Consider the following 11,092-nt stretch of genomic DNA (forward strand, 5'->3'; position numbering starts at 1 on the left):
ATGCAGCAGTGCTGCACACCTACCGCCCCGCCTGCTGCCTGCTGCGCTCCAGGAAGGAAGTGGAGCATTTGATTTAGCGCTCCACTTCCTTCCTGGAGCGCAAAACCAAATTTTTTAAAAGTTGGGAAACATTAGCGCCTGGCGTTATAACTGATTGAAAATTTCAAGGTTCAGATCAATTAACATAGGAATAGGAGTAGGCTATTCAGCCCCTCAAGCTTGTTTCACCATTCAATGAGATCATGGCTGATCTGTATTCTAACTCCATTCACCTGCCTTGGCTCCAAAACCCTTAATACCCTTGGCTAGCAAAAATATATCGATCTCTGATTTAAAATTATTAATTGAGCTCGCATCTACTGCTTTTTGTGGGAGAGAATTCCACAATTCTACCACCCTTTGCATGAAGAAATGTTTTATAACTTCTCTCCTGAATGGCCTAGATCTAATTTTAAGGTTGTGCTCCATTGTCCAAGACAGCCCTGTTGTGTATGTAATATGTATGTTACTTTAAACCTATGGCCAGGGCGGCACCACTTTGTAGGGCGTAGTGGTACCATAGTACCACTCCTGGCCATAGGGGTATAAATAGTACTGTGGGTACTGATCTCCCCTCAGTTCCCGCCTGTTGGTATTAAGTAAAGACCTACGTTGAATCTTCCAAGCTGTCTCTTCATTATTGGATTAAGTATAGACACATACTTTACACTGGCGACGAGTAAGGTTCGAACTCACCAGTACACGGTGCAACAAAGGAACGGCAGCAGTATGGAGAGAGAAGGAGAGAGGTTTCTTACCAGCCAGCCTGCAGAGTCCAGCGTCGACCAAAGGAAACCGCCCAGCACTCCAGGTTCGGGAGGAGCAGCAGCAACAGAGAGAGAGAGAGAGGGTTCCAACAGAAGCTGCAGCAGCTGAGAGAAGAGGCTGAACGGGCGCTCCAGCCACAGGGCAAAAGTCCACCCAGGGCCAGGTAAACTGAAATCCTTCCCGGGGAATGGGAGCTGCAAGGGCCAGAACGGGCAGGCGATCTGGGGAACAAACGGAGCCACGAGGACTAGCAAGCCACGAGAGGGGAAGGTCGTTGTTAATAGCGGCGGTGGCAATAACGGGAGCTGCAAGGGCCAAAAATAACAACGCTGGAGAGAGGTCGTTGACAGCAGAGGGAGAAAAGGCGGGAAAAACGCCATCTAGTGGAGAAAGGGTAAAAGTTTTTTTCTCTTCAGCAGTTTAAAATAAAAATTTTTTTAAAAATGCCATCTAGTGGACAAAGGTGGGAAAAGCTCTTCAGCAGTTTAAAATGTCTAAAGAAGGTTGGTTGTCAGAATTTGTTGAGGACACAGAAGAGTCGGATGCCTATGTCGAAAGGCATGAACTTTATTGCATAGTACACAAGGTGAAAGATGACAAAAAGGCAGCAATCTTATTCAATTTTATGGGGGCAAAAACATACGGTCTGCTGAGGAATCTTCTTACTCCAGAAAAGCCAGCAGACAAAACGTATGCCCAAATTGTTGATACGTTAAGGGAACATTTAAACCCTAAGCCACCATTTATAGCGGAAAGGTACCGCTTCTACAGACGCGACCAAAGGAATGATGAGTCGCAGGCAGCCTATTTGGCTGAGCTCAGAAGGTTGTCCAAACATTGCCAGTTTGGAGCCTTTTTGGCGGACGCGATCAGAGACAGATTTGTCTGTGGCATGTTAAATGAGAGTACACGAAAACGGTTGCTAGCCAAGAAACAGCTCAGCCTAGATCAGGCGATTGAAATAGCATCGTACCATGAAGCAGCAGCACAGGGTGCTGCTCAAATGCGACAAAACACAACCTGCTATGACACCCATGAGGTGACATTTCACAAAGGTAAATGCTACCGTTGTGGCAAAACCACCCACGACCAAAGTAATTGTTGGTTTCATGATAAAATATGCCGGCAGTGTGGGAAAAAGGGGCATATAGCGAAAGTTTGTCGGTCGGGTACGAAACCCAATAGTGGGGGCAGTCCGAGCAGTACCAAGGCAAGGACAAAAATACATAAGATGTCTGACAGTAGCTCAGACGAGTCACAGGAAGGCACAAAAGCAGAGCCTAAAGGTCTGGGATGTCTCAAGTTATATGGTGTAGACAAAACGGAGGACCACAGCACAATGTGGGTTAAAATGAAGGTAGCAGGCGTCGAAGTTAATATGGAGCTGGACACGGGTTCAGCCCTATCAGTAATTAATGAACAAGATTATAACAGGCTGTTCAAACGCATTCCCTTAAAGGATACGGAAATTAAATTAAAAACATATACGGGACAAAAAGTTTACCCGAAGGGAAAAATGCAAGTAACAGTTAAATACAACGGCAGAAAAGTGCCAGGACTTTATTTATACGTCCTACCAAACGGTGGACCACCACTTTTGGGTAGGGAATGGATAAGAAAAATCCATTTCGACTGGAAGTCGATACACGAGTTAAAAGTAGAGACCACCAAGGATGATACAACCATTACAAGCAGGCTGTCGAAAATATTGGCAAAAACGCCAGAGTTGTTCCAACAAGGGCTGGGGACCTTAAAGGACATTAGAGCAAAAATAACTATTGCTCAAGACGCAAACCCCAAGTTTTGTAAGGCCAGACCGGTGCCTTACGCCATTCGGCCAGCTGTGGAAGCAGAACTGGATGCCTTAGAGAGTGCAGGTGTCCTTACAAAGATTGAGTGGAGTGAGTGGGCCACGCCCATCATCCCAGTTATAAAGAAATCTGCAAATAACACACCGGGGGAACCAAAGAAGGTTCGCATTTGCGGGGATTTTAAGATAACTATTAACCCAGTCCTGCACACGGTACAGTATCCGCTGCCACGGATAGAGGACATATTCGCATCGTTAGCTGGGTGTAGGCACTTTACGAAGATTGACCTTTGTCAAGCTTATTTACAGATGGAGGTGGAACAGGACTCGAAAAAGCTCCTAACGATTAACACACACAAGGGATTGTACCAGTACAATCGCCTGGTATTTGGTGTGGCGTCCGCCCCGGCAATATGGCAGAGGACCATGGAACAGGTCTTACAGGGCATTCCAGGAACGCAATGCTACCTGGATGACATCCTGGTGACAGGACAAACGGATAACGACCACCTCGCTAACCTGGAGCGAGTACTTCTGCGGTTACAACAATACGGACTCAGGGCGAACAAGCAGAAATGTGAGTTTTTCCAGGAACGTATCTCATACTGTGGTCACATTATAGATAAGGAAGGCCTGCATAAGTCCCCGGAAAAGATCGAGGCAGTAGTGAAGGCCCTGCCCCCTGAGAATGTATCTCAGTTACGATCATTCTTAGGCCTTATAAACTATTACCATAAGTTCCTCCCGAACTTATCGTCCATTTTACATCCACTAAATTCATTGCTGCAAAGGGGAGTCTCCTGGAATTGGGACGAAGTGTGTGAGGCTGCTTTTAAAAAGGGTAAACAACTCATTACATCAAAGGAAGTGCTCGCACACTTTGACCCAAAAATGCCAATGAGGTTGGCATGTGATGCCTCCCCGTATGGTATAGGGGCAGTGTTGTCACACAAATTTCCCAATGGGACGGAGCGGCCAATAGCATTTGCCTCAAGGTCGTTAACTACAGCCGAAAGAAACTATGCGCAAATCGACAGGGAGGCCCTCAGTCTGATGTGGGGTGTAAAGAAATTCCACCACTACCTACATGGGCAACGTTTCACACTACTGACGGATCATCAACCGTTGGTGTCGATATTTAATCCAACAAAAGGGGTGCCCCTGATGACGGCCCAAAGGCTACAGAAATGGTCACTGTTCTTAGGCGCACACCAGTACCTTATCGAATATAAGGGTACCAAACAGCATGGCAATGCGGATGGCCTGTCGCAGCTACCATTGCCTGCCGAGATCGAAGAGATAGTACAGGACCCCGTGGAAATATATCATATGGCTGTTATGGAACACTTGCCCATCACCAGCCAATGTATCGAGCGGGAAACACAGAATGACCCGACACTGGCAAGGGTTTACGAATTGACCGTGAAAGGCTGGCCGGCGCAGGGTGACGCATCATTGCCGGCGTTTTCGGCAAGGAAGGACCAGTTGTCCGTCTGCCGGGGCACATTGATGTGCGGAGCCAGGGTGGTGGTCCCTCAAAAATTACAACATAAAGTGTTGCGGGACTTACACGAAGGTCATCTGGGGGGTGTCAAAATGAAAAGCCTCGCCAGAGCCTATGTCTGGTGGCCCGGCATTGACAGGGACATCGAGGAAGTAGCAAAAGCGTGCCAAGGGTGCCAGATGGTACAGAACGTACCACCCCAAGCCCCACTACATCCGTGGGAGTGGCCCTCAACGCCGTGGCAAAGGATCCACGTGGACTTCGCTGGGCCCTTCCTGGATGCGATGTTCCTTATTGTAGTGGACGCCCACTCAAAATGGCCGGAGGTCATAAAGATGTCATCAACGACAGCCGAAAAGACGGTCGCAGTCTTAAGGACCATTTTTGCCTGAAACGGGGTGCCCGAGCAAGTCTGTTCGGACAATGGGCCACAATTTGTGGCAGAAGAATTTCAAGCATTCCTAAAAAGGAATGGAGTGCGACATTATACATCCGCACCATATCATCCGCCTACAAATGGGCTGGCAGAGCGCTTTGTACAGACTTTTAAAAAGGCCATCAAGGCGATGGGGGAGGAAAGGTTGCCACTACAACACAAGGTGGACAATTTTCTATTCGCGTACCGTAATGCTGCAAATACGGTGACCAACCAGGCCCCCGCCGTCATTTTCTTTAATAGAAGGTTAAGGTCTCGCCTTGAATTGCTCAGACCAAACATCCGGAGAGATGTGGAAAACCGAGTATTTCGTAGGGCTCCTGACAGACAGACATGGAGCTTCGAGGTGGGGCAGCAAGTGTTGGCCCGTGATTATAGAAATGAAAAGTGGCGGTCTGGTACGATAAAGGCCCGCCAGGGACCTTTGATGTACACAGTGGATACAGGGGACGGCATAATCAGACGACATGCTGATCAACTTGTGGAGTCCAGAAACCCAAATGATTCACTACCTCAAACGTCTCAGCACATTGCTACAGCGGAATCACGGCCTAGATCGTCGTTACAGAGGTCTCAGGATTGCGAGGAGTTCAGCACTCCAGTGATCTCCACGGCACAGGATGTGCCATCAGACACCGATGACTCCAGCGATGAAGTGGTGACGGAAGTACCGCCGCCTACACCGAGACCGACTAGAGAAAGACGTTATCCTAGTTGAGACAGGAGGCCTCCTCAGAGACTGAATCTATAACATGTTTCTTTTTATATATATATATAGGTAGACAACTCTGATGTAAATATGTTATGTATATTGTGTTACCAAATGTTATTAGCCCTAGTTATGGTGCATCTGTTGACTTAATTGCACGGGTACGTTTTAATTAAAAGGGGAGGAATGTTGTGTATGTAATATGTATGTTACTTTAAACCTATGGCCAGGGCAGCACTACTTTGTAGGGCGTAGTGATACCGTAGTACCACTCCTGGCCATAGGGGTATAAATAGTACTGTGGGTACTGATCTCCCCTCAGTTCCTGCCTGTTGGTATTAAGTAAAGACCTACGTTGAATCTTCCAAGCTGTCTCTTCATTATTGGATTAAGTATAGACACATACTTTACAAGCCCCACCAGCAGAACAAGTTTCTCTCTATCTACCCTATCAATTCATTTAAAAATCATCTTAAACACCTTAATTAGATCACCCTTAACCTTCTAATTTCAAGGGAATACAAGATTAGTCTATACAACCTGTCCTCATAACTTAACCCTTTTAGCCCCAGTATCATTCTGGCAAATGTGGACTGCACTCCAGGGCCAAAATAACCTTCCTGAGGTGCGGTGCCCAGAACTGAATGCAGTATTCCAGTTGGGGTCTATCCAGAGCTCTGTACAGCTGTAACATAACTTCTACCCTTTGTATTCCAATCCACTTGAGATGAAGGCTGCCATTCCATTAGCTCTTTAAATTATGTTTTGTACCTGTCCACAATCTGAGTGATTTCTGTACTTGGACCCCTAAATCTCTGCTCATCCACAATTCCTAGCTTTTTGCCATTTAGGAAATACTCTGATCTTGCTTTCTTAGGTCCAAAATTAACAGTCACTTGGACAAGCATGGGTTAATTAAGGAAAGCCAGCATGGATTTGTTAAAGCCAAATCTCGTTTAACTAACTTGATTCAGTTTTTTGATGAGGTAACAGAGAGGGTTGATGAGGGCAATGCGGTTGACGTGATGTACATGGATTTCCAAAAGGCATTCGACAAAGTGCCACATAATAGCCTTGCTGGCAAAGTTGAAGCCCATGGAATAAAAGGGACAATGGCAGCATGGATATGGAATTGGCTAAGTGATAGGAAACAGAGAATCGTGGTGGACGGTTGTTTTTCAGACTGGAGGAAGGTATACAGTGGTGTTCCCCAGAGGTTGGTTCTAGGACCACTGCTTTTCTTGATATATATTAATGACTTGGACATGTACAGGGCACAATTTCAAAATTTACAGATGACACAAAACTTGGAAGTATAATGAACAGTGAGGAAGAGAGTGACAGATTTCAGGAAGACAGACAGGCTGATGAAATGGGCGGACACTTGGTAGATGAAATTTAACGTAGAAAAGTATGAAGTGATACATTTTGGTAGAAAGAATGAGGAGAGGACATATAAACTAAATGGTACAATCATGAAGGGGGTGCACGGACAGAGAGACCTGGGGGTATATGTGCTCAAATCATTGAAGGTGGCAGGGCAGGTTGAGAAAGCAGTTAAAAAGGCTTATGGGATCCTGGGCTTCATGAATAGACGTATAGGGCAGGATTTTCATTGGGCCGTGGAGGCAGGATTGGAGGCGTGCGGGTGGTTAAAACTACAAAAACTGGCGGATGGGCCTGACCCCGGCTCCATCCCGCCTCCACGCAATTTTCAAAAATTCATGTCTTATGGTCCTGTCTCCGTCCCGCCTCCAAGAGGCGGGATAGGCTGTTATGGCCCTTAACAAGCATTAAATTGCCTCTATAATGCCATTTTGAATGGCCATTGCGATTTTAACCCCTTTCCCACATGAAACACGCCTGTTCTGAAACACGACAATGAAACCTGGCAGGAGCACAATTGGATTGCTGACTATCAGCTGCAGGTCAACCATTAAATAGGAGATTTGATCAGCCATCATTTGCAGGTGGCAGGACTTTGTAGTCTCAGGTCTGGGGGAACTTTTAGAAGGCATAATCACAGCTGCAGAAGTTTGGAGCCTGACACCCATCTCCAGTGTGACCTCCTGGGAAACCCCTCTCGCCACCTTCACTGAGCGCTTCCTCAACTGAGGCATCTACCAGAAGCATGGGAGCCATTTATTTCCTTCCCTTCTGGATATTAGATGAGGCCGAACAACAGCAGCAACAACAACAGCAGCAGCAACAACAGCAGCAACAACAGCAGCAGCCCCAACAGCAGCAGCAACAACAGGTGCGCCAAACTGCTGCTCACCCACCTGAAGATGCACAGGCCAGAAGGGGCCAGCGCATGGAAGCCCTTCAGCACAGGAGATACCCCCCAAACAGGGTCTACAAACACAGGGTCAGCTATCTCAACATGTCTGAGCAGCAGTGCCAAAGGCGACTCCAACTTTCGCAAGAGGTAGTGGGTGACATCTGCGCAATGCTGCAACAAGACCTGCAGGCCAGAGGACCAGGTGGACAACCCTTACCAGTGGCCATCAAAGTCACCACCGCACTCAACTTTTTTGCCTCAGGCTCATTCCAGGGATCAGCAGCAGACATCAACGACATCTCCCAGGCAGCTGCACACACTTGCATCATGCAGGTAACCGATGCCCTCTTTGCCCTCGCGCACAATCACATCCATTTCACCAAGGATCGAGCAAGTGTCACGGCGCGAGCGGTTGAATTAGCTCATCCGGCAGGCTTTCCAAGGGTGCAGGGCATCGTTGACTGCACACATGTCCTTAAGGCACCCCATTGCAATCCAGGTATTTTTGTCAATTGCAAGGGCTTCCACTCCCTTAACGTTCAGCTGGTGTGTGACCACAAAAAGGAAATTTTGCATGTTTGTGCCAAGTACCCTGGCAGTTGCCATGACTCCTTCATACTGCGCCAGTCTAGTGTGCCTCCGCTATTCAGTCCACCAGACCAACTTAACGGATGGCTACTTGGAGACAAGGGCTATCCCCTGAGGACGTGGCTAATGGCAGCGTTGAGGAGACAATCCAACGAAGCTGAGGAGAGCTACAACTCCAGCCACATGTCCACCAGAGCCATAATCGAGCAAACCATCGGTTTGCTGAAGATGCGCTTCAGATGCCTGGATAGATCAGGTGGAGCCCTGCAGTACTCAGCAGCCAGGGTCTCCAGAATTGTCGTGGTTTGCTGTGCACTTCACAACATGGCACAGCAGCATCATGGCTTGCAGATTCCTCAGATGAGGAGGAGGAGGAGAGCAAAAACAAACATCCTGCAGAGGCCTGTCAACCAGCGGCAGCAGTACGCGAGAACATTGCTGCCTGGGATGCAAAGAATGCCCTCATCTTGGCCAGATTTGATTAGCCTGGCCACTCAAGCACTTTTGCCTCGCATCTTCTTAACTGAGCATCGACAATGGCCACGAACCAGCTGATTCCTAGCAATTTGACCACCATACTGACAATTGCAGTAATCCTAAGCCCTCAATGTGGAAGTCCCATTTGCGAAATGACACACGCCACAACTACAGCAGTAGCTATCAGATTTTTTATGTACATGATTCATATGATGGCTTTAACACATGAAACATCAAATTTCATCAAGTGACTACCCTTCTGACTATTTGTGCAGTATCTTTCTCTTACGCGTGCTCCTACGTGGTGCTTCCCCTGTGGCTTCAGCAGATGTGGAGACCCCTTGCTCAGTTTCTTGCTGCTCCTGTCTTGACACCTTTGGCGGGCGTACTCTGGGATGGTGAACCTGTGAGGGCTCATCAACAGTCTGCTCCTGCGGCTGTACGGGGTTGAGACGCCGATCTCAGTTGGGTGTGGACTCTGGTGGGGCTCTGACCGAGGGCTCTGCAGTGACATGGAAGTGTGAGCGCTTGGAGAGGAGCCCCCACTTCCTTGCTGTCTGCCACCAACTTCCCTCTCATGGGTCAGGTCCCCCTCAGCGCTTGCAAGTGGCTTGAGAGCACCTTGCTGCACATCAGGGGGGCCATGGGGACCCGTATCTGCACTGGCAGTCCTACTCAGAGGGACTGCCATGAAGGTGTGGTTTCTCTGTTCAATAGCTGACCATTGCTCCTCCAGAGATGTCAGTCTATTTTGAACACTCACTGACGTAAGAAAACTACTAGGCACTGGGACTAAGCGTTAAACAAAGCTTTAAGCAACTGTTTTACAACATGGAGGTCTAGTTGTGTCCTTCACTAGTTCCTGTTAAGAATGTCCTGCGCAAGCTGGGCCCATGCCCGAGTATTTATACTCTCCCTGGACAGCGCCACCCGCAGGCCGCTCAGTTGATTCATGTCACTCACCATGTTTTCAACACTCTGGTGACTTAGCTACTCCATGGCCGTAGCCATCCTCTCGTCTACTGTAGCCATCTTTTCACGGAGTTTGCCATCCTTTCCGTGGTGATGCGTTCATGCACCAATTACTCCACAAAGGCTCTGCTCATGTTAGCGAAGGACTCCTCCATTCGCTCCACACTCAAAGCGACCCTGGAGACAAAACCTGCCAGAGACTCCTGCATCTTTTCCGGGAGTGCCATCACCGCTGATACTGTGGATGGACACAGAGGCAGAGGGTCGACATGCAACCGAGTCGAGCTGGCAGAGTCTTGCGCCCTCTGACTAGGACTCTCCACTGCTGTCCCTGTCTCCACAATCTGCTGATGCTCACTTGTGAGCTGTGATACACCAGGTGACAACACTACTCTATGTCCCGATGGTCCCACTGAGGTGTGAGTGTTTGCGCTGGTGCTGGGTGCGCTGAATTCTCTGATGCTGCACCCTCAGAGGTTGCAGCTTCCTCTGAGGAGTCTGGAGGCTCAGCCTGTTCCTCCTGGTTAGTGGGGATGGGTGCTTGCGATGGTCCTGTGGGGGAGTAAAGGAAAGAGTCAGAGATGTAATGCCAAGGTTACATGCACATTGCATATTGCAGATGATCATTAGTCCATCTGTTAGAGCTTCCGAAATATTATCAGCGACTCATGCAATGTCAATGAGAGAGATGGAAAACTATTCTGTCACCAGCTTGCTGTGATGCACCCCTCTGTCCGTCCCCCACATGCGCATCATCCTCCACTCCTACGATCTCCAGGACCACCTCCTCCCAGGGGGTGAGGTGGGCTACTGATGGTGGCCCTCCTCCTGTCCTCGCTTGTTCTCTTTTATTGTGAGCTCTCTTTTCCTGCAATGAGGGAGACAAGTGGAGGTTGAGTGAGAATGAAGGAGTGAGTGTAGAGAATCCATAGCATAGATGCTTAGAAGGAGACAAAGATGGAGTGAGGTGGCAAGACCAAGGGCCCTCCCTGTGTGTTGTCAGTTGTTTTCATAGCATCACAGTGATAGGGAGTGTGAGGGCTGCACAGTCGAATAGTTAGGTGAATGTGACCATAGAGAGAGAGGGAATGGGTAAGGGTGCATGGATGTCAGTGTCAAGTGGGATGTGGAGGAAGAGATTGCTAAAGCTGAGTGTTGGTGAGGAAAGGCAATGGGGATCAGATTGAGAGTGATGGGAAATTCCTACTCACTTTTCCAGTGCGCTGAAGGTCATGAAATCTCTTCCTGCACTGTATCCAGGTTCTGCGGGTAGCCGATAAGGAGTTGACCTCCTCTGCCACTTGCAGCCACGCAGCCTTTGTCTGCTGGGGAGGCTTCTTCCTCCCTGATGAAGGGAAGAGCACCTCCTTGTGAGCTCTTGCTTCCCCCACTAAAGCCTGCAGGGCAACGTCGTCGAAACAGGGTGCAGACCTCGGTCTTTCTCTGGCCATTCTGCTTCCAGCTCAGTGTATCAGCAAATGCCAAAAGGTTGGCAGTCTGCAGAAGAA

This window comes from Somniosus microcephalus, chromosome 7 (assembly GCF_052327205.1).
Source record: "Somniosus microcephalus isolate GS21.2 chromosome 7, FLI_Smic_1.0, whole genome shotgun sequence".
Lineage (NCBI taxonomy): Eukaryota > Metazoa > Chordata > Chondrichthyes > Squaliformes > Somniosidae > Somniosus > Somniosus microcephalus.